At 39.1% G+C, this 24,643-nt stretch overlaps 1 protein-coding gene across 4 annotated transcripts in view; it reads left to right on the top strand.

Annotated features, from left to right (window-relative positions):
• The window catches only part of KCNQ1 (potassium voltage-gated channel subfamily Q member 1), a 363,171-nt gene that overhangs the window by 176,188 nt on the left and 162,340 nt on the right, over positions 1-24,643 (top strand). The gene's annotated exons all lie outside the window — the stretch shown is intronic.

Here is a 24,643-nt window from a genome sequence, read left to right as displayed (position 1 = left end):
ATTTTTTTCCCCTGTATTAAATAGGTACATGGAAATTCATTACAATCAGGAGTTTCAGGTCAGCGAAACTCAGCACTTACATTCTACTTAACTACAAACTGTGCCCTATTGCATTTATCCACTTCACTTCTATAAGTTACCAGTGGAAATCTGCATAGCTCATAGTAGACTGTTCAGCTTGGCTATTTGAGAAGATGTGTTATTGCCTTGAAAATGGATCGCATAAGAAGATTCAGAATTTAAAACGCATATTTTGAGAAACCATCAGATTATCTGTTCTTTTTAGAAATGAATGAACCTCAGTAATGAAATATTCAGAATTTCTCTATAAAGGGATTTTCTGTGAAGAATGAAAGGTGCTGTATAGTAATTGGCAAGAAGTTCGGACTATGTTGATTTTTAAAAAAACCCCAACATTCTGGGTCAGAGTTATTTTTGTATTCACAAATGTAATTGAACGGCATGGTATACTATTGTTAATTCAGAGCAGTGAAACAAAGGTGCACGATTCAGATGAGGGAGAGGTGTTTAAACAAGCAGCAAATGCGTATGGCACATGAATACTCGCTATGGACCTAGTATTGTATTAAGAGCGATGGTGCTGTTGGGACAAGCCATCGCTTCCTGTAATGAATTTCCTTACAGTGTAAGCAAACAAAAGATGTATGCTCTATTTTTTGCTTTCTTTCTCTGGCGTACAAATCTCCTATTTTCTGTGCACACAAAAATGTAGATTTTGCTGCGTTGTTTTCTCCCACTCACATGAATCACATTCTTAACTAAAGGGAGCCAAACTAGCCTTCAATGTAAGCCTTTCTCCTAAACACCAACGTTAAAAAATTATCCTGCCATGAGATCATAGCTGACTTAATTAAAACAAGACTAATGTGGAGCAGAATTGTACCTGATTTCCCTATCAGCATCCTAGTCTTTTCTCTCTTTATCATAATGGCGCTGGCTAGGAAGAATCTGACTGCAGTTTTCCACCCAGAAAGTGGGCTTTGGCAAGATCAAGACATACAGACAGTATTATTGCAAAGTCATAAACGGAATTTCTCCAGATTCTCCAAATACCTTTTTGCAGACTACCAGTAGACTCCTTGCTGGGCTGAGGTAATTCAGCGTAGGAGACTTGATGAATGAACAGTGAGTTTGTTGCTGTGCTAATGTTTAGGCACAATTCTTCTATATATTGCTGTATAACCATGAACTATTGAATGAGCAGTGGGAAGGGACTTCCAAAAAAAACCCACGTGCTACTTTTCATGGGACACTGAACGTGTACAACATTGGGCCGCGGTAGCTCTGATACCCAGCTCTTGTTCCACAGCCTTTGGGTTGTTTAAAACCACGGTAAGTTTATTTCTCCACGTGAAGGAGCCTGGAAATCTCATAAAACTGGAATTTTGGGTAACAAAGCCAACCGGCTTGTGTTAGAAGTCTCTCATTTATACCTCCATCAAACGCGTATTGATCACAACAGTCGTACTGCTGGCTGGTTTTGGGGACTTGCCAGGCAGGCTCATAGAGTACAGCAGACGCGTTGATAGATCTATTGGTCAGGTTGCTTACAGTCTCTGTGAAAAACCAGGAGAATTTTGTCAGGAAAATGAAAGAAAAATGCTCTGTTTTTAAAGTGAAAAGTCAGTGCTACCTATCTACTTCTTTGGGAAAGATGCTTCTCTGCTGGAGGAACTGCTTTGTATCATTTCTTTTTGTCATCTGCTTCCCGAGAAGCAGACCTCTGAGCTTTCACCCTCTCTCAAGCCAGAAGCGTTAAGATCTGCAATTTTAAAGTCTGTTTAGATCTGGTGCTGCATCCCTTTCTGTTTGTGTGCAGTTCTCATAAATTGTCCACCCAGCTCTTCCAGACCCAGTGGAAGGCACCTACCAAGTGCCCTTACAATAAACAAGATTACATGTAATTTAGTATAGACCGTGAGGGAAAAATCTCTGCTAAGCCCCATGTCAGGATTTTGTTTGAGGTAATCTCAGGCTTTCACATACTCCTATTAAATCAGAAATGTTCAAAACGTTGTTTTGCATTAGCCCAGATACCAGTACAGGTTTGGAGGCATTCAATTTGAAAATTCCTGCAGCATCCCTTTTCTGCCCCAGATAAACCGGCAAATCACAGTTCGGTGTTTGCTTTGGGGTTGCACTGGTCTTTGGATTTAATACTGTGTGCCAGGGCTCCTTGGGATGAGGTAGTGTTCTGGTCCATCTCTAGCTGCCATTCTGTTGGAATAATGTGATGCTTCTTTAAAACCTTAGAGAAAGAAGGGACCAAGTATCAGTGAAAAGTTTCTTGCGGGTTCATGCTTCCCGCTTAGTTCTCTCTGTAAAAGTAAGTGCTACATTTGCTAGATTACTCTTTTTTTTATATGAATTGGGGAAAAAAACCCACATGCATTCCAGTTGTGTGGGGTTTTTTTTAAGTTGGAAAGCTTTTTAAAAAGAAACTGAAGTATATATGCGTATGTGCAGATATACGTGTGTTTTGTTAGCATGTCAGACTGACCCAACCTTTCTGTGTAAACAGGGTTAATGAACCTTGCAAGGCACAGGATTAACAAAAAGGAGCTCCGGAGTAGTGAAAATGGCCTCAACATTAACTGGAGAAATGGGTTGCTCTCCAAGTATGTCCATTTGGCAGCGCTTGTGGGCAAGCAACGTGATGTTTCCTCTCTTTTTTTTTTTTTTCTTTTTTTTTTTCCCTTCATTTCATTCCTTGTCCCATTCTTTTCACTTTGCTAGCTATTTGAGAAATAGACTTTATTCGTCTGCACAAAAGGCACAGTTTACAGATGCCTCCCGATCCTTTAAGGTTATTCGTTGCAGGGCAATGCAGCGCTAAAATACACATTGTGAGTTTAGCATCTTGGGGTTGTCTCTGAATGTATATGATGGCTATAGCTAGAACGGGTGAAAACAGGCAAAGGCCACTACTGCTGTTAAATGATTTTCCTTGCGTAAGTCTTGCGGGCAGCCTGTGTGACAGGTTGCAGTATGAACGTATAAAAAGCCAGAAATAAGCCATGACTGTAATCTTTAATAATTATTAGTGGAAGTACGTATTTATGAATTGTAGTGCTGTGGGTTTACGTATTGTACAAAGATTAAAAAGCATTGCTATTTTAAAAAGAACGCTACTATCCCCTCCTTACCCCTTTTCTCCCTGCCCCCTACGTTTTACATTTTCTTTCCTCTAAAAGAAACCCTTTCTGATTAAGGATCATGTTGAAAACTCAGCAGTTTTTAATCCAGCTCTCTGCAGGCTGCAGTTCATGCTTCATTTAACTGATCGGTTCCACTGCTACATTACTAGACAAAATCACCAGTTTGAAGAGAGAAGCAATTATAGTAAGTCCTAAAAATGGAAGACCCCACATTTTAAGAAATGAAATCCAGTTTAAAAACTCTCCGCTTCTCATACAGATGATTTGGAGGGTGTTTTTGTGCATGACCAAATGAACTGCACCCTTTTCAATGTTTTGCTACACTTTGTATAATGAATCCTGATCAAAACATGACGTACGTGCCTAACTGTTCAGCAGAGACTGTTAAAAAGATTATTCTGCGTGCTTTCAAATAACAGTATGGATACACGTGAAAAAGTTTCAGCAAAGTAATGCATAAATGCTGGTGTGAACTACGAGTGTCAGACTTGAACACTAATGGTTAATGTGAATCTGGAGGTTCGCGTAAATAGGGCTCCAAATCAGCAAAACCGATGCTTGTTATTTTGCGAGGTTGCTGGAGGATAACTGTGTGAACAGATGCATTGTCAGGGACGGCAAGTGAGGCACTTAGAGGAGATGCTGTTGGAAAACAAATTTCATATCCTGCTAGCAAAACTCAGAAGGTGTGGGGCCAGCTGTGGAGCCCTAAATACTCTCATGGACTACTGCATAGGACTTGTTTAACCTCTCCATCTTATCATGCCATGATCCTGGAGGGGAGTCCTTGCTCCTGTGTATTCCTGACCTAAATCCTCACAGGTTCAATACAGCTGCAACATGTGCATTGAAGGGTCAGAAAGTAGCATCTCTGTCTTTAAGGAAGTGTTGCCCAAGTGACAGACGTGTTTCCCTGTCCTCTCTGTGTAAGGATGTATGTAGGGATGCACGTGCATTTGTGTAATAAACCATAGTAAGCTTTTATTTACACTATTTGACAATTATTTTTTTTGCTTATTTGTGCTATTTTTCGTATGAATAGTTGTGATGACAAGCTCATATTAGCTCTGCACAATACTGTTTAACTGTGAAACAACGCTTGCCAGTGCAAGTTTTCTTTTCTCCGTTCTCCCCTCATTCACATTTTTCTGTGCTGTTTCAATTCCTGTTCTACAGCCCTTCTTCTAAGACTATTGACAAGACTCTCAGACTAGACTACCTTGTGACAGCTGAAAAGTATAATGATTCAGGGTGTCTCTTGCAACAGACACCTCAAATTTGGACGTTTGAAATACGAGGCATTTCTTATTAAAATATAAATCCACTATATTTGCTCACTGCTTAAACGTTTATGCTCCTCTTTTGAATAAGAAAGATACTGTTGTCTTACTAGAACTTATCTTGATACCTTAGATATTTAGGGCATCGTGCAGTGGCTTAGTTACATGAATCCAATAGTTGCTAATCACATGGAAAAATCCGTATTGTCCATTTTCACAGTTCCCATTTGCAGATGCTGGTCATGGTGCGGGCCATGCAATAAAAAGAAGAACATGATAAACGTTGGAAAGTTGATCAGATAGCCCTGCCTCTGAAGGCTTTTTGTAGTGTCAGATTATTTTTTCAGCATGTCAGCCCCATGAGAATCAGTCGTGACAATGCAAAAAAGCGAGTTGTTTTAAGATGTTTAGTTGGTGCCCTACAGGTGTAAAAAGTGTTATACTGTTAGAGGCTTTTATGGCAAATATTCCTAAAGCAATGTGGCACCTCATGTGGGGCATTACAGCCTGTGACCAGCAACACAAGATCATAAAATTTGTCTTGTGAGAGCAGATTCAAGTTCTTTACGTGATCATTATGTTACAGCTGAGTCCACCATAAGTCATGTGTATTTTCTTTTTCCTCTAACAGGGACCTTTATTTTCCACACCAGTAAATGTATTTTTCTGTATGGTATGGGCCAAATTCTGCTTTGAGCTCTACCTGCCTAGATGAAGCAAATTCACTCCCAAGTTACACCACTTTATAAGACATATCCATTTCTTACAGGAGTAAAGATATATATGTATTTATTACTTTTTCTCTGAACTGATGCTCAAGTTAGCACATTGCCTTCCCCCTCCCCCCAAACAATCCTACAGTAAAAAAATAATGTAAGACAACAAGCCATATGACTTAGCTGTATGTTAGTCATTAGAGCAAAAGACCTAAGGATGAGATGTTTTCAGGAAGGCAGAATTTGGGCACATCTAAAGAAAATTCTTTTCAGTAAGCAACACTGGGTAGCCAGAATAAGGTTGAGTAATTTGTCTGAGTTCTTCTTAAATTGTTTGAAAAATATTCGCTTTCTCACCGGTAAGAGTGTGCTAATTTAAACTGAGCGAGATATACTGATGTATATGTGTTTTGCTACAGATAGCGTTTCAGGCTCAATGACTTCGAGATCTCTAAAAGCAGGAGTTTTGGATGCTTATCTTTTTATACTGTAGGTAGGTGACAGCATGACGTAGTTGATAGGACAGATTCTGTGTTAGCATGTAGCATTTCCTTTAATAGGAGTACTACAGTCAAGGAGAGATTACTACTAAATCCAGGAAATATCATTTGGCCATCTAACTAATCTCCATATTTTCGGAGATGGAGAAAATGCTATGGGGTTTGGTTTGGTTTGAGGTTTTTATTTTATTTATAAAAAGATACCTTCGGTTAATCCATTTTGAATGTCAAGAGGATAAATCTGACAGGAGTCAGAAGAGCTCCAGTGAGACTAGCACTACAAGTTACAAAACAGCTAACATCATCCAAGACTAATTTCTTTCCCCTGTTTGTCCTACTGTGGAGGGAGAGTTAAAAGGCAATTCTTGGGGAGTTGAAAGGCTCCATAATAGGGCTCCTCTCTCTAAGGGAGTAAAACTGCTTTGTGGCCTTTGTCTTCAGGCTGCTAATAAACCATCCCATGCTGTGAAGCTTTGAGTTCACTCTTAATTCACCTTCAGTTCAGCTTCCATCAGCTTAGGTTTCCCTGTCTTTGTGAGTTGTTTTTTTCTTAAATACATGGTGTATCTAGCTCGCATTTGAGCTTTTTCATTCATTGCCTGAGTTTATAAATGTACCAGCTTCATAACACCCTGCTTGGCAATTTTTGTCAAAGCATAGAAATCGCCAGAAGCATTTCAGGAGCTGAGAGTTTTGATGGTTTCTGTCTTTCTGAGTGCACGTCTTTTTCCCTCTTAAAGCATCTTACAGATGCGAGGACACATTTACCCATATGAATCTGTGTCAGATCTTCTGGACTGTTCAGGAGGACACATTATTCTACGCAGTTTGAGGTTCGGCTGATCCATCTCCTTCCCTCCCAGTCCCCAATTATGTGACCGATCATTTAGTAACATGTTTGTCTGCCTATTGTTTCCACTCCTGCTTTTCCAGACGAGCCCAAACTATGGTACCTGAACTTGTAAATACCAAGTAATTTGCGCTTGGCAAATAACAGATTTGGCAAGAGATGGTTTGGGGGAGATGTTCAGTTAATTTTGCAGTCCGTGAGGTCTGACGCTGGGGGAGCAGCTGCAATGGGCCGGTTCCAGCCCTGCCAGCCCATCATGGTACTGTGTACTGCCTTTGTACCTAGACAGAGCTTAGAGAATGATGGAGGGAAGAAGTGGGTTCTCCCCTCTTCCAGTGGGAAACAGTCTCATGCCTGTGATGGTGGCCAGGGCTGCGCAGGTGGTGGTGTTCTGTGCCCTCTGCTCCTTAAACTGCCCCTCTCCTAGGATGGCCAGTGCTGAGTGGTCCGGGAGCAGTGGACACGCACGTTCAATGCACCTTGACTTCAGAACAGCTGCCCTGGCAAATATTGGTATGATCGTGTCTAGAGCCAGAGGGAGCTCTTAAAATAAAAAAAGGCAAAGCAAAGGTTCCAAGCAAAGGTTCCCCAACTTGCTTTGTTTGGGATATTACTCTAAACGCTCACCTAATAATTTTAAACGTCCCTACAAGTCACATCCTTTTCAAGTGAGATTAAAACAGTTACAGATTCTGTTAGAAGTTGTTTAAAGGAAGTGGTGGCGCTGCTTGTCTCACTGAGCAATGGTTGCATTTGTGCAGGCACATTTCCAGCGTTAGCAACACAGGAAAGAAGCAGGCGAGGGTAGTATGGGGTAGCATGTTACTCAGAGATCAAGGGAAGGGTCTTGTGCAAGAGAAAGTTAGGCTGGATGAAGTGTGAAGTACCATCAACTTACTAGTGAGCTGAGGCAAAATCCTGTTATTAAAGGGTTCGGCATTCTTCACTAAAAGGGCAGAAAATTGGTAGATTGGTCTCAAATATCTAGTTTGTGAACTTTTAAGAAGTTTGCAGGGAGGGCAGAGATGCTGGATAGTCAAAGGGTTTCACTCTAATTGGTCTTCTCATCTACTTTTCAAGAAATGTATCTGTTTTCTCTGTCTTGGGTTTGATGGGTTGTATGAACCTATAAGCGCTTTATGGGTTTCTGTTTTGATAAGATCATTTAAGTTGGTATTCTGATGGGATATCTGCTGCTCTTCTCAAAATTATATCTATAAGAAATCAAAACAGCATGAAAATTAAGCATACAGTTGGAAGTCAGAAGTTCTGTGCCTTTATAAAGGTATGAAAAGCAGGTTATTTCCTGCTGTTAATTTTAATGTAAGTGAACTAATCATACATTAGATATTGAAGACCTTAGTCACACAAATTTCACTTTGTTTCTGTCTGAGTACTGCTTTCGAATCGGTAGCTACTCAGATATGGAACTAGCACGCACATTTACCTTGAAGGATGAACTCTTTGCTGTGTCATAAATATGTTAGGAATTGTTGTTTCCGGAGTATTGTGTGTATGGGTGTCTGCAGAATGTTTGGTGGTGTTTGCTTGGGGTTTTTTTGTTTGGTTGGTTTGGGGGTTTTTTTTGTTGTTTTTTGTTTGTTTGTTTGTTTTTCGTTGTTGTTCTTGGTTTGCAGCTTAATTCTTAAGCAAAATGTAGCAAATCAAAATGTGGTTCTATTTCAAGAGGTGAGATTCAGGTAAAATTTTTTTGTGCTGCTAATGGATGGAAAAAAGCCAAGTACTCCAAGAACTGGAGGCCCAAATGGGAAGGGGTAGTAGAGAATTCAGGGGCTGGGAAAAGAAGATAAGACAAAAAAGGTAGATCAAGGGAGGGAAAAATGGAAAGGAAAAAGAGGGCAGGCAATGTAACAGATGGAAGATTAGATTGAGAGTCCTTTATTCTTAAAAAGAATTGAGATGCAGAAAGGGAAATAACATCAAAAAACCCACAGGAGGAGTCATCATATGAAAACAGCACATAGCCTGAAACTAAATACTGAACTTTAATGTCAATTTGAGCGACTTTTTGAAAATGATAGTGTAAAAGATGTAACTCTCTGCAATATCAGACTTTTTCTTTTTTTTTTCTTTCTGTGTTTTGAAAAACCTACACTTGTTTATTATTGAGTGATATTTCTAAAAGATTTTTTCCTGCAAATCCTAATTAATAAAACCTAAGTGTAATTGGAGGGAGAGGAAATGCTATATTTTACAATGTTGCTATCTGCCACATTCCTTACCATCACCCACATTCCTACCATCACCCTTTGCTTTTAGGACTGAAAATCCAACTGACCTTCGCCAGCTACTCTAATGCAGCTGAGAACACATGTTGAGAGGGCAAAGGCTTGCACACGTAAATGTGATTTTGTACCCTTGGTTCATGCCAAAAGAAAGTACAATTATTCTCTACTCAAAAGTCTCAGTGGGAACCCTGGCCATTGTCAGATGGGTGCTTTGTGCACATCTGCTGCATTGCCCAATGCTTGACTTGACTGCTCACCCTTTCATTGAGGATAAACAAGGAAATAGAAACTCCTGCTTGTGTAACTAAAAGGATATGAAAGGGTACGTTCCCATTCGAAGCATTCTAGCAAAGAGTAGCCTGGCTTGGAACAAAATATATCCGTATTTTACCAGGTCAGGTTTCTGCTTCACATGCATAGCTGTGGTACCATGGATAAATAATTATACTTAAAACTTCTAAAACTGTGTGTATCCAAGCTCTGAAGTATACGAGTAGATCTCTAAACAAACGTGTCAAGTGTGATTAGTGTTGTGTGTGGACTGTCATACAGTCCTTTCTGTCGGTATCCCTCTCCTATTTAAGTTGCATTCAGTAAGAGACGCTGTCAAATACCAGAAAAGCAATTTTCCAAGTTTCAGTTTATTTGTACAAAATGGGGAATAACCATCACATTTAAAAGCACTTAGAATTTGTTGTTACTAAGAGAACTTATTTTTTTCTCCCAGAAATTGGCATTCCAATAGACTCAAGTGATGTTACTTAGGTGTCTGTCTATCTGTTGTGTGGCTCTATTCCTGGAGTAAGATTTCTGATGACAGTTGTTTGCTATGAAATTCTTTTGACCCAAGAATAACCATAGGTGTAAAAGTGGTGTAATTGTTTATGCCTTCTAAACGGTGCTCACACAAAAAGGATAAAACTAACTTGAGGGGAAAAAAAACCAAATAAACGTGATGCGAGAGGAGCAGAAAGTTTAGGTAAAGTTGACGAATGAGGTTTTGACGAGCCCATGCGATCATTCCAACGTTGTTTTAAAGTTGTAGGAGCCTGCAGCAAGCCTGCAACCTGCCGCAGCCTCTTACCTTCACAGTTTTAAATGCAAACCTTCTTTCCTGATCAGCGATCTTCGATAGTCTGGCCACACCTCAACAAAGCCCCTGGAACGGGGAAATTTATAGGCTACGTGAAATAAGCCATCACGCAGGAGAAGAGTTACAGAGCACCTTCAGAAAAACTGCTCGTTTTCTTAAGCAGACGAAAGGGAGGGCAGCGCACAAGTAGGAAGCGAGGGCACCTCAAACACACTTCAGCTAGGACTTTGCAAGATGAAAGGTGAGCAAATCCCCTGCCAATAGCTTGTGTAAGGAAAGGGCAGGCCTATATCCGACACGTGCTGTCAGCAGGCTCCCTTTGTATTTGTCAGCCCTGCTTCACCCCCTTTCACTTAAACCTCCCTCCTTTCCCTCAGGGTAGCTCCCACCACCCTCTGATATGGTCATTCCTTACCGCAGAATGTCCGTTTGCCCACTGTTTGAAGAGATCCCCCTTTCTTGGCGGCTGGTGTCCTGTATGATTTCCCAAAGAGGAGAAACTGAGAACATTCGGTCACACTGAAATGCGTGGGCTTTGACCCTTTCGTGTGAGCATACTGATGCTAATGAGTGACTTGGCATCAGGCATAACGCAGGTATGCTTTGTGAATAAAGCCTGTGCACTGTTTTCCCTTAAAAATAAACTTTGTTCCATATTTTTTATACACTTTAATTCCTTCAAAATGAAGGAAGCCACCTTACCCCCACTGCTGCCCCCCCACGGTATGACAGTCCATTTGCTTATGCCTCCCAATTTAGGGAAGTGACAGGCCCATCTACTTCTATAAACTCAAGACTCAGTACTTCAAGAAAAACTATATTTAACAATGTCCCTGGAGAAAATAGCGAGGAATGTAGAGTTATAGCAAGATGCTCTTCATATGAAGGGATTAACCTTTCGGGCTTTCAAAATACTTTCAAAGCAAATATCTCATTTTAACCAACAAATAGGTGCGGCAAACTTTCTATGAGCGGTAGCCAATCATCCTCATGGAAATCTCATCAGATTTTAAAAGCTAAACTCAAATCAGGATTTACACTTGAGAGAATTTAGTAGCAGTCTCAGTGGCTTTGTAGAAGGTAACTCTACTGGGAGAGATTCAAGTGTCAACACCTACTGCCATTTTAGGTGACCTAATTTACCTTGCCTGATCTACAGCTACCTCCCCAGAAGGGCACAGGTCTGATGTCATATCTGCCAACCCCATGCAGGTGTCTTGGATACTATAGAAGTGCCTAAAATAGCACCCCATGCCTCTGTGCTTGCATCTAAATCCCATGCCGTTTAAGCTCCTGCTCTGATGTGTAGGAAAAGGCACCATGCTACTTCATGTCTCATTACTGGGTGAAGCATTAAGTGAAATTTAGACAGCTTACAAGCTTTATAAATGTCAGAGGTGGTTTTCAACAGAGGCAGAGCTAAATGCTGTGTCCTGTATTTCAACTTAATAGTATCACCTTAAATCATTCCTTTGGTCAATGTGTTCCTTCTGTAAGGTTTTAATCCTGTTAGTCTTCCTTGCTTCAGCAGCAGGTACTATACGAATCAGCAAGTGTTCGGAATATCTTCACGTGCACGTACAAATGCAGTTAAGGCTTATAAAATACTTGTAATGGTGATTTGGTGGTAACATAATGATCTTTGCTGTGAGAAGCTGCAGTCTGTACGACTGCTTGATGCATCACCCCAACCATGGGTTGCCTTTAGCATCCAGTGTGGGCTGGAACTCATAAACCACCGTTTGCTCTAAGTTCAGACAAGTCAACTACTAAATAGTTGCCACTTTACCTAACTGAGGCCAACTTGATCTCCATTGATCCCAAAACTATTGGCATTGTTTCTTTTGTCTGTCTCCTTAGATACGTCTGCTCACTTGGCAATTCCAAAAATAGAAACTCACTCAGTGATGTAGAAACATGTGTCTGTAATAGCTTGTTTCTCACAATTTAGAGAAGCATGATGACAATGACAGAAAAGTAGCTGATTACCTCAAATCACGTTTGTTCATGGCACAAAGTCTCAAACATGTTTGTGTGCAAGGTGTGTCTTGATGGATTCACTGTCCTGGACTTTTGAACTTCTCCAGCAGCAATGTGTGTTAGTTTATGTGGACTTTCAGACCAAAATATTTCTTCTCGGCTGCTGGGGAGGAAGGAAAACAAACATAAAGACCTCATTGCCATCATAGGAGCTGGATGATACCACATCTTTTGAATGAGTTTCTTTACTTAAAATCTTGCTGGATTAAGTGACTGGCTGAGGCAAATATTTCCATAAAAAGCCAAGGATCCTCAGTCCAGGCCCTGAGGGAACAGACTGTTAATATTTTTAATGCTCGGTTTTATATGGATAACAGGTAGTAGACAAGAAAAAAGTTTCTAAGGTTTGAGAATGAGGTCCCTAAAAAGAAAAAAAGAGTGTACTAAACTCTTGGCAAGGCAGTATAGGGTAAGTGTAAGGATATGAAGAAGCCAGTGAGAAAGCTTCAGAGCCCCAAGTGCCCTTATTCACTGTCTCAACTACATGAGGTTTATGGTGGTTTTGTTTTGATACAAACATTGGTTTGGTTTAGCTACAGCAGGCAACTGATACTTCTTCCTGAAGACCGGATTCATTTTCAGTTTTGTTTGACACATTTGGACTAATCAACCCAAGTGAGATCATGGACATCAAATTGTGCTGGCATACATCCTAACAATGATCCTGTTGGAAACTTCCTGCTAAATTTCCATCAGTGGAAAATGCACTCTCAGCAAAAGTAAAACTTTATGTAAGATCGTAATAAGGTTAATGGTTTTTCTGTCAGAAAACTTAAAATATTCTGTATGGGATGAGTCTACCATCCTACCTGAGAGCCTTTTAGATTGGATAGTTTGTTACTTATTTTGTACAGTGTTTTGCTGACCCACAACACTCATTTCCCTCCTCATCCTTCAGAAGGAGGAAAAAACCGAGACTAATTTCATCATAGGAGACTATTGGATTTTCATGTCCATATTATAGTTTTTCCTGTGAAGATGGAAGTTTGCCGTGTCTTGTCTGGTGGATTCTTGAAAGGATCCTGGCCAACTTTTAGCTGGAAAGCTGCTATCACCTCACCCAGTTTCCTAGCGCACGAAAGAAAGCAGCAAGAAATTGATGGAGTTGGTGCTGGAGGCTCTCTTGTGAGCCGTGAATGTGGGAAAGAGAGGAGTTTTCTCTTTTTTTTTGTTTTCTTTTTTAAGCTTAGAGAGCTTTAAAAGCTCTTCTAAAGAAATAGTTGTGTCCTGTTGAGCTGTTCCTTCTATTAGCCAAAATCAAATGCAGAAACTGCCTAACCCAGAAGCGTGATGGTGTGTGTTCTTAACAGGTTCCTTTCTTTTACAGAATACTCCATTTCCACGCCTTATTTTTCCTAACTGTAGCAACAGTTTGTCTTTAAGATTTGTCTAACAGAGCTTACCTCCTGTTGGTTACAGGCCCTCTCTTTATATTGTTTCCATCAGTGAAAACCACTGTCAACAAAACAGAATTATTGTTGCTTACTGTCAGCTTTGTGTCTTTTGTTGTTTCACTGCACAGTTTGATGCTCATTTATGGTCATGTTTTTTTTCTCAGCCAGTCATCCTCATTTTCACTTTGGAACTCTCCCTTTCTTTTTTTTTTTTTTTTCTTTAAATTGTGATCCGTATATTATGTATAGCAGATCCGAAAATGCTGCTCATTTTGCATGCTCACAGTATATGTGGTCAGGTTGATCAATTGAAAAAAGCTGAATCCCAAACCCCTTCCTTTGGAAAGAAAACTAACTGGGAGGAGCACAGTCCTAGTCAGCCCACTCCTCTGTAGAGTCTGCTGGACCACTCCAAGATAAGGATTTGGTTGCTAATTTGAATAGTAGCACAAAACCATTAAATAAGCTTGTCTTTCAGTTACATAAAAATGTTCATTCCTGAGCACACAGGACATCTTGCAGAAACGGAGGACTATATGACCTGTTTTCTAACGGAAAGTTTGTTCTTCCCTGGCTTAAACCTCAGTATAGTTGTAGTCTTCAAGAATTTCTCAAATTATTTCATTTCTGTGGGAAAGTATGGGGAACTGCAAACAATTTTGTATTCCGTTGCTATGGGTGGATGGACTAAATATTTATTGAATGGATTTTGTGACTGTTATCTCAGGAAAAGGTATTTCTGAAAGAAGGTTAACTAATTTTTGTGTACAGTTGACCTCCAAGTATGCTCAGACACAAAAAAAATAACATGAAGTTGGGGGGGGGGGCTGTTACCCAAGGGTTACTGATGTAGAGAAGCTTTTTGAGAAGAAAACTCAGTGAAATCAAGATAGATGGATTTCATTGCAATAAAATGGAACTTGCAACATTGTCTTGCATCAATTTGAAGTATGCCCTTGGAATGATGTTAGGGAATAATTAATCATATTCTCCCCTTTTCATGCAAGATTGGAGTACTAACGCATGCACTCTTTGACTTTTGCAAAAGCTGGCTTGAGCGGAGGAGGCGGTGCTGGTGCTCTCTTTGGGTTAGCCCCTGGCTTGTGCCCAGGAGCTAAGCAGGGCTGTTGGGACGGCAGCCTTTTGTGCCCTATCCTGCTGTGACCTCTATTCTTCAAAGCGCGCTGATGACCAGCCAGGGCAGTTGGTATCTTTTATATGAGGTTAGATGCTTTTAACACAGTGGGGGACAGAGCTGGGCTGCTCTCCAGTATGTGTCAGCTGCCCGGAGCCTCAAGGACAGTACTGAAGCCAGCTCTAACGGGGAAATACCCCTTAACATGTTTTGTCTGGTTGAGATGAATAAAAGTAACAGGAAGATTGGGCTAGTTTGGGAGTAGCTATTCTACCTCTGCAAACAGATGCAGCCCTTACTAATACTGAACAGTTATTCTTTCCTACTGATTCTGGACTGCGCTGAATGTGAAAAAGCTCCTCAACGCAGAATAATGAAAAGACAGAGGAACAAAACTATTACAAAAATAACTCTTCAGAAGTACTTGGCATTGACCTTCGTGTGATCCCATTCAGGTCTATAGAAAAAACTGCAGATGGAAGCAGTATTACACTGACGTTCCCTTTTAGGGAAAAATCAAAGTGCAACAACATTGGCAACATAAATAAGTAAGAAAAATTAAGTAGGGAATTTTTGAGGGGAGGTTACCGAAATCATGAATTACGTGCAACAGTTTGAATTATGAAATTTTGCATTGTGTAGAAGAGGTTGACTTGTACTTTTAGAAGAATAGAAGACTGTAGTATCTGAGAAGGAATACCAATTTGCAGACAACTGTTGAGCCTTGGAGTATATGAGCTCTTGGGAAATGTTTTGTCAAAACTGCCTGGAAATGGGATTTCTTTTTGGAGCATCTGGCCCTGGCTACCCGGCAGACTAGTGTGATCCAGAATTACGTTTCTCTTTCTAAAAATAAAAGCCGGTTCATTGCTAACGACAAGAGAAGATTACAACATATTTACGAATATAGTAAAATGAAATAACTTGGTATATTAATATAATAATATTGTTAGCTGCTGATACTATTAATCTGAGTAATTCTAAAAATTTTACCTTATAGAAATGGGATTAAGGTTCCACATACCAGATGTTAAAAGGAACCAACAATACTTTAGCTAATATAGACTTTCGGTTGCTGGAATATTATTTATTTTTTTTGCACATTTACTGTCAATCTTCCTAAACCTTTTCAAATAGCTTTATGTAACATTTAAGCACTAAAATAAGATTCATTGAATAAGGATATAGTTGCTGATATTGAAATCTAATCTGTTATTACACCGAAACTTTTCTGAAGTTAAAGTTTGAACTCTCAAGAAGTGTTTGTTCGATCTTGGAGAAGATATCCCAGTGATTAATGTTAACGATAAGGTGTTGATTGGTGCTTGGGAGAAACCTATTCATAGAAACAATAGACTATTATACTCTACTTTAACTACCATATAACAATATTTAAGCTTTACTCCGTAGAAACAATAAGCTTATTTATACATCCCTGTCTGCCTCTAAAGCAGCATTACATTTTCTGGCTTCCTATTAGGTTGAAAGCACCCATTAACATTTTCAGTGCTTGAAGAGTTCAGTTCTATACCAAGATGCAGAAAAAAGCAAGTGGAATTTTTCAGCCTGACTGTCATCTGAAGTTTACAGTAAAAAAAAGCTGAGCCCTAGAACTGCTCAGTGTATTTTGTAATTCATCTGAGAGGTGTACAGAGATCTGAGACATCACAGGCTAAACCCTCCTCCTTTTTGTGCCAGACTGCACAAGCTCTCTTTCAGCATTTCATACTGTTGCCAAGGGTAAGGGCTCTGGATGCACCAAATTTCTTACCAATCCCAAAATCATCCAAAAAGATCAAATTTACTAGACCTCAAAATAACCTCTTCTCAAAGGTGAATATTTGGTACTGGAAGCCTAAGAGTCAGAACTTTGGGATACTGAGTTTATAGTATTGTTTATATATTATAATATATAGATATATTACATGCTCTTTTCAGTTGTTTAAGTTGAGCTGTGCACTGAGGAACTTGCAGGTTATGGGAATATGTAAGCACTGAATGTCTGAACTGAGCAGAGCATAGATTTATTTTGTTGTGTTCCTGCTTTTTTGATTTAAGGATAAAGCAGCAAGCTTGAAACCCTTCCTTCCCCAGCTAGCATGTCAATGATTATAATTTAACAAAACTGATTTTCAAGAAGTGGAAGTGTAATCTACGAGAGTTTGGGAGAAAGATTAAATTACCACAGGGATGATGCAGAAACAACACCTGAAACTGCTACCTCAGATATTTGTATTTAATTCTGGAAATAGAGATCTTTTCTACTTGAACTTGTTTATGCATAAGAAATTATTGGCAATCTTTTTACGTCAAATCCAGAACTACTGCATTTTCCTTTGATAACACACTTTTGTAAACTGATACGTAAACAAAAGAAATATTATTGGTGATAGTGTAATCTCATTAATAATGAAGTTTTGCACACTCAGATCACCTGGCATTATATTAAAATTAGATGTGAGTACACAATTATGTCTTCAGACAGCCCATGCACTTAGTCCTGTGTTGATCTTGTCTGTGCACAGAGGTCCAGCATTGGAGGGAGGAAAGACGGTTCTTCATGCCGTGTAAATAATACATGTAAAAATTAAATGGTCTGAGTGATTTAGACTAGAGTAATAATTTGCATTACGTAACTTCCGTGATTTTTATCTGATACTAGTCACTTTAAAATGACAATAATGTGGTGCAGCAACCACAGTAGTTGTCTCTTTCTTTACATACAACAGACATACCAAGCTCTAGCAGATTCATCAGGGACCACTTTCTGTACTGTGGAGGTTGAGCTATGTCCAGCTTATTTTTAATGTCAACCTTGGTTCTAAATAGCCTTTCTCTGTTTATTAGTACAGCTCGTCTTTTAAAACAGACTCTGCAGAGAGAGGGAAGGAAATTATCCTTATGGACTGGAAGAAGCCTTCAGTTTGGAGAAGATGCACGAGGGATTCTGGTAGCTATCGAGGCCTACGATTTTGGTAGCTACCAAGGCGTATGGTGGGCAGTGAGCTCAAGGAATGTGAAAATTAGGATCTACCATCTGAAGGATGAGGGCAGGCTTTCAGTATAGCATGAAAGACCTAGGAAAGACCATCAGAATGACAGACTGTAGCCAACTGCAGGAGCTGTGGAAGTAGAGAAAGACCATATAACCACAGATGTGGATCCACAGAAGGTGGATGGGGAAACAAGGGAATAGCTATTGTCATGACTATGGGAAGGGAAAGCTGCAGGCAAATTGCATAGATTTTTTTTCTTTAAAGCAATTGATTGGGTTTTGGGGGAGAAAAACCTAGTACGAAAAGAGACAAGAGTGAAAAAACCAAAGATAACAGGCTTGTGTTTGCTCAAGTGTAGATTGATTTTTGAGCAGCTTTGTATCATGATTTGTGGGTGTAGGGTGGGAGGGAGGACTATCAAGAAAGGGCACTGTTACAGTGGAATCTAACTCAAAAGAGGAGGATTGTTTTCTATATGCCAAAAAATGGCAGCTGGACAAAAAAGAAAAGAAAATGTAAATAAGGGCAGACCTGTATGTATGTATATATTTGAATTTATTAGCTGCCAACGTTGTCAAACAGAAATGGAATTTGATACTTTATATTCCTAGTTATACGTATTTCACTCCTACTGGAATTCCTCTGAAAGATGGTTTGTTGGAATGTTGGCCTGGTTTAATGTTTGATTGTTTTCAGAAAGCAGAGCACAGAGTTAAAGACGACAAGATATTTCCATTAGCAGAGAGAGCAAGTGTCCTAACCAGCGTTACACTAACAGTTGGTAGAGCCTCACAGAGACACCAGTCTGTCAGGACCAATACAAACTGTCGCATTTTTTAAAAGTACATTTGGGAAATAACATAGATTTTTTTACATTTAGGAAAAAAATAAAAAGTCTTTCTGTGAAGTTGTGATAGTAGGACAGCAGTAGTTGCTGTTGTTTCTTTCCCTGTGCAGCTGGATCACCTTGGATCTGTTTAATAAAAACCTCTGTCAAATCCATACTTCTGAAGACTCAGTCAGGCTTTATAAAGTCATGATATGAAGGTTCCCCTTCATGGCTTTACTTGGTGCATCCTCCTCCTTCCCCTGTGAAACTCCGCTTTTTGGGGTTTTGATTAGGATGCCCTTCTTGCAGGTCTCAGTTCCTGCAAAGACGTGTCATACTAGCCCTCATACAGCCGAGCTTTCACAACCAGGAAGGCACTGTAGAACGTGTTTAAGGTCGCATCGAGTTCCACCTAATACCACCTTAAATATTTTCTGAGGCATTTTATATGTTCTTCATCCAGGAGTACATTTTATTGTACCCTTACCCCTTCCACTTCTTTCTTGTTTCTATACTTTCCTGTATTTTAAAAAAAGTGATTAATTAGTTGATGGTTTCAGAAGCAGTAATTCTGCATCTGAAAATTCTCAAAGATTTTTCATTTTTTTTAGGTCGTTTGCCTGGATTAGAATGGATAGATGAGATACTTCTGGCCCTTGTATGTTGGCTTTTGGGGGGTGGGGTATGCAAATATTTTTTTGACTTTTAACACATGCATCCTGTTGGTCATTCTTGCTGTATATGATCCATCACCGTCCTTTTCTTAGAACATATTTCAAAAGTGTTGGAGTGATGTGCTCATTTCCTGTCTTTTTAAGTTCAGGCACATTCTTTTTTATCTTGGGAACTTCATTTAGTAACCCAGGGTCTCTTAAGATCAGACAATGAAAGGCTCCACCACATTTTCTTGCTAAAGAGGTGGTGTGAGGATGACATCATTCATCTGTGCTAGACACTGACTCATAGGCATTTGACCCGAGGGTGGAACCCAGTAACAGGGGTTAACATGAAGTCATCTGCGGTTGCACAATGCATTTCACAGTTGTTCTCCCTCTCCTTTTTTTAAACCATCTAAATAATTGCAGAGTGCACAACATAAAGAAGTACAGCAGTAAGGGCAAACATTGCTTTTGGGGCTCTTCCAGGGCGCTTTGTAGACCACAACGAAAGAGAAAAAGAAAAATTTGGTGATAGAGTATTGGATTTTACATTTGGATGTAGAAATAGCTTTGTCCAGTAGCCAGAAAATGGAAAACAAATTTGTCTTAAAACTGTATAGCATACAGCCTGTTGCATTAATTTTCACTGTGAAATACTAGACCTGTGTTTAGATTTGTAGGACCATCTCGTATTTTCGATATGATACCTTTGAGACATTGTTGACTTACTAATATCTAAGACATGTTTTGATTTGTTCTTTTTTTTTTTCCCCTGACATTTTTTGGCTATGTTTTCAGCTTGTCCACAATTGCTTTTTTAGGATGCTTTGCTTCGTATTCTGGCACAGGGTTTGGTCTCCTTCTTGTGAAATACAGCCTGAGTGTGCACTTAAGGGCTGGAACTCACCAGTGATGTAACTTGTAAGAATATCTGTAATATTAAGAGCTTTAGAAAGAGAATTACCTGTTGGGCTCTCCAGTTTCTTACACTGTTTGAAGCTTGGTGGAATTTGTCATGCAATAATATTTTGGGACATTAGAAAATCTAAGGCTTTCCCTTGTTAAATCAATGGACCAGCGATTGCTTTCTGGTTTTGTTGTTAACACTGAGCAGGAGCATGACCGTTTCTCTTTGCGGACCACAGGGGAACATGCCCATTCTGTCCAACAGACACTCAGACTGTTTCACTGGGTTAGCTGGGAGTGTGGCTGCTCCTTCCTCACCTGTAAGATAAGAAACGCAGGGAGCCCAGCTGGCCTGCCTGGAGCTCATGCCATCAAGAGGATGATTGCTCAGGACCAACTGTTTCAAGGATCTGCCTTTCAGTTAGCTAGAACTGGTTCAATGTAGGCTCTTGTCATCCTTTTATAACATCAGAAACATGCTTTTCCCCGCTTCAAAAGCTGTGGAGAGCGTTAAACGCACAGTTTATTTTTGCCTACTGGTGAGTGCTGCGTAAGTATTATAATCAAAAGAGAAATAGTTGGAACAAAACACTGACTTCCAGTATTAGATTCTGGAAATCTTCTGATTCTCGTAAGCAACTTTACATACAAGTATAACATGGTTTAATGTAACACTTTAAATACTTTTCTAGATGGTATATCATTATTCACCTAGAACTTTCCATTTCAAGTCTCTGAAATTTAGCTTATCAATAGGCAAGACAAGTGGGAATTTTTGTTTGGAAATTCAAAGATTCAAATGTAGAACATTTTGTAAGAATGAATGAAGTATTAAAATTAGCGTTGTCACCAAGAAAAGCAATAACATGTCTAATTTGAAAAGTACTCTTTTTCTGAAAATGATCCAATGGTTTACAAATGTACAAGGCTAGATTCACCCCCTCCCTTGAATTTTAAGAGACGTGTAGATCACTACTGTGTGCTATTTTTAATTAGAAAGTATGCTAAATATTTCACTTCATAGCTCATGTGGGTAGACATATTTTAGTAAACTTCCAGAGAAAATGAACAATATAGGCCTTGCTTTTAAGAAAGTTCTCCCTTTGTAAATGCAGCATAGACCGCTTCTCCATTCAGCTGATTCAGCAAAAGTTTTAAGCATGCACTTGCTTTTGTATACATGGTTGGACTTGGAGAGGTTTCTTAATTGAGGGCCTTTGTCCTTGATGGCTGATTTCTGGTTGAGTGAGGGACAGGAAATCTGGTTCTTGAAAAAGATATGGATAGGTGGAACATGATTCTGCTGCCTGACTTCTTACCGAAGGGTGACATGAAGCCTTGGAGTTTGTTAGACAGATGCCCGCTTCAGTGGTATATAAACAGTTTTCTCTAAAGTTAACAGAAGCGTTATCTGGAACAGGGCAGTGTAAAATCTCTTTGGCTCGTAACATTGATCTATACTTGAAAGTATAACTTGGAAAAAAAATATTTTGAGCGTTGAACTTCATCATAAAATAGGGAGAAAGTAGTCTCTTTTTTTTTTTCACAGGCATTTTTGAGTTCTGATGCAGATTCCATGCAAATTGCTGACCCTGGAAGCATCATGGGGGCAATCTTTACGTAGGCATGAACAATTTCTCCAATGTACTAAGGCATTAAATAGCCTTGGTTTTGACATCAGACATGCAAGAGTTTTTTCAGGTTACATGTTTCTGCAGCAAATGCATTTATTAAAGTCAGTGCACAAAAATTTGTTTTACGGTTATTCTTCACTAACCTTTTCCCAGGAGATTTTTCTATCATTATTCCAAGGTAGTTGGTTATTTTCTGTATTAACTTCTGTCTGGGCACTGGAAGATGCAACTTCTGTATGATTTAGTTAAGGTGGCTTGAGCCATATCTTCGAAAGTAACAGAGATGTTTGTTCAATGACCACATGAAAAGAGAAGTATCTATACCTATAGGCATGCAGACAGATTCTAAACATTCTTGGCCCTTCGCCACCTTAGATTATGTACTTTGCATCCTGCTATTGGTCATAAAAATATGCATTTAGAAATGAGTATAATTAATCAAATAGTTACTCAAACGATTCAATTTTAAAGTGTGTGTGCTGTGATTTTTATATTTTTTTTTTTAAACTCATGCACACACACCACGAATGTTATGGTTTAAGTATATTCATAGACATCCTTTTTGTTGATTAAGTTGCTTATCTCTACTGGTCTAGCGAAAAGCGGAAGCATTTGCTTTTGGAATTATAGGGAATTATAGTCATACTTACCTACAAGGTCTTCTCTCCGGGAAGCACAGCGACAAGCAGGCTTTTATTTACAGCAGATGGTAAATTTGCTGAGTTTCACTGGGGGGAAAAAAAAAAGAAAAGAGGAGGTGGGGGAGGAAATATACTAAGTAAATAAATTTTCAAATCGAGGAACTGGAAACCTTGTAATCTGCAAAGCACTTTTTTTTGGTCCTCCAACAAGAAAATGTACCACAAAATAAGGACAGAAATTTTGTTTGCATTTCTCTGCTTCTGTATGAAGAAAACACAAATTGTAGCCCGTATTCTCCAAATGTTTTGGGTTTGATTTTGTGGGGGGTTTTTTTTTCAGATTTCATCTTGGAATTCTGTATTATTAAAATACAAGTTTATAAAGGAGAGTCTGTCAGAGTCTTAACTGCAGTGTTGCGTCTAGTGCTACTGCAATTTTATATGTGTTTCATTATATGTTGTACATAATTTCAGTATATGATGTACACATTCCTAAACATTAAGTATATCCTATGAAATAATGGCACCTCATAAAAAGGGATCATTTTCATACTAATGATATATTTAAGCTGTTCAGAAACTAACTGAACTCGCAACTTATTTCCTGAGGCAGGATTTGGGGATATATTTAATTTAAATGGGGCAGCCATAGTGAGTTATGAATTGTGAAATGACCGCTATGTTTACCGCTTAAGAGGTGCAAAATTGTTAATTGATACATGAAGTCTCCCTTACCAAGTAAATTCTCCCATGTTGCATGTCCGTACTCTCAACAGTTAGATCCAACAAGTGATCTGCGCATGTTTAGAAACGTTGAAACATCAGCTGCTGAAAACTTTGCTCAGCCTGTTAAGAAGAAAGTAAGGCAGGTTTTTCCATTTAAATGGCTCAAATTCTCTCGTCATTGAAAACTAATGGCTTTTTTGGCTTAAGGTAAAATTTGACTGTGAAATCACTTCTTAACGTTCCTCAAATTTCTGCTTCTCTTCTTTACCTCCTTGCCTTTCCTTGGAATAACGGAATTAGAAGAAGGGGAAGAATTCCTACCAAAAGTTAAAGGTCACGAAAGGCTGGAGATGCATCCTGTGTGTTGCTCCCCTGTCATGTGTCATTTGTTGCTTGCTTTCCTTTTTTCTCCCGCCTTGTGTTTGTACTGTTAAGGCTCTTTACACTGTACATGGAAAGTTTAAATTTAGGAAACAGTAGTCTCACAACAAACAATACCGGAGGCTTTTGTTATAAGTGATTTGCTCTGCTCGCATACACGCAGGTTTCATAGCCTTTAATTTCTGTAGTCTGTCTGGGACAGAAAATTAAATCTCAGCTTTTCCTCACAGATTCCAGTTCTTATGATTTTATTGAAAATTTTTACATCATTTGATTCCTTTTTTTTTGTTTTTCTGTAAAGACCTCATTCTGAAACCAGGAGTCACTAGGAATATTTTATTATTTGTTTCATAGAAAACTTTTCACTACAAATAGCTTGGAGGAAGGTCAGCAAATGAGTAGTGAGTTGCCAGGTTTCCTCTGTCACATAACTATCAAAACTGAAGCTTAAAAAAAACCCTGCAAGTATGATCACACTTAGGTAAAGGATAAAAATTAAGATTTCTTTTTCTGAGAGTTTTCCCTCAACTTTGACTTACTGAATTTACAGTGACTGGAGGTAAAAGATCTTGGTGTGACAGCAAATTATTTGTTTGACCTTTTCCATGCATTTTTTTTCATAACTGCCATGTAATTTATGGGATTGTGGAAGACAGAGTTGTGAGATAATCCCTTTCTCTGAGATAGTGTATATTGAAGAATTTCTGTCCTTATGTGAAAGAATAATGGTCTAGAAATGAGACTTACATTGTTGGACCCTTGAGATAATACATTGAAATTTAAAATAAATGACAATGAAATAATGTTAGATCAAGGAAATTCTCAGGGACAGTTAAACCTAAAGCATTAGTCAGGTGTGCTCTAGTGATTGTTTTAAATATCAGATTTACATTAATCAGAACCTGCGTTTCCTGCATTTTTTTGTTGGGTTTTGTTGGGGTTTTTTGGCAATCAATACGCTGTGAATCAATGCTTTTTAAGAAGGTGCATTTCTTGTACTCCACTTCCATGTGACTGACATGCATGTGTAGTTGATTTATACCTTATATTCGTAAGAGGATAGTTTCTCAATATCTCTTCTCCTCCATCATCCGTGTGTTTAAGGGTTCCGAGATAGTGAGACACATGTTCTCTTGTGCACTGCAGGATTCCTAGCTGCTTTAAATGACAGTTTTAAATTAGTGCCTCTGCTTTCATTTTACTGTGTTCCTTTCCATCATCCATTTCAGCGGTGAAACTTGACTTGGTGTCTATTGCAGTCTAATAATGACTTGCCTTAGGAGCTGTCTGGCCTTGTGCCACGAGCAATCAAAGTGTCATTACTCGATCGTCATATGTAAGTTGCCGTATCTCATTGCAGTGATAAGGAAATTTCAGAGGGTGAGGAAGGAGGAGGAATAGGGAACAGAACACACAGTGAGAGAGGAGATGTGCC

This window comes from Rissa tridactyla, chromosome 4, assembly GCF_028500815.1.
Source record: "Rissa tridactyla isolate bRisTri1 chromosome 4, bRisTri1.patW.cur.20221130, whole genome shotgun sequence".
Classification (NCBI taxonomy): domain Eukaryota; kingdom Metazoa; phylum Chordata; class Aves; order Charadriiformes; family Laridae; genus Rissa; species Rissa tridactyla.
This window is presented reverse-complemented; position numbering and strand designations above follow the sequence as displayed.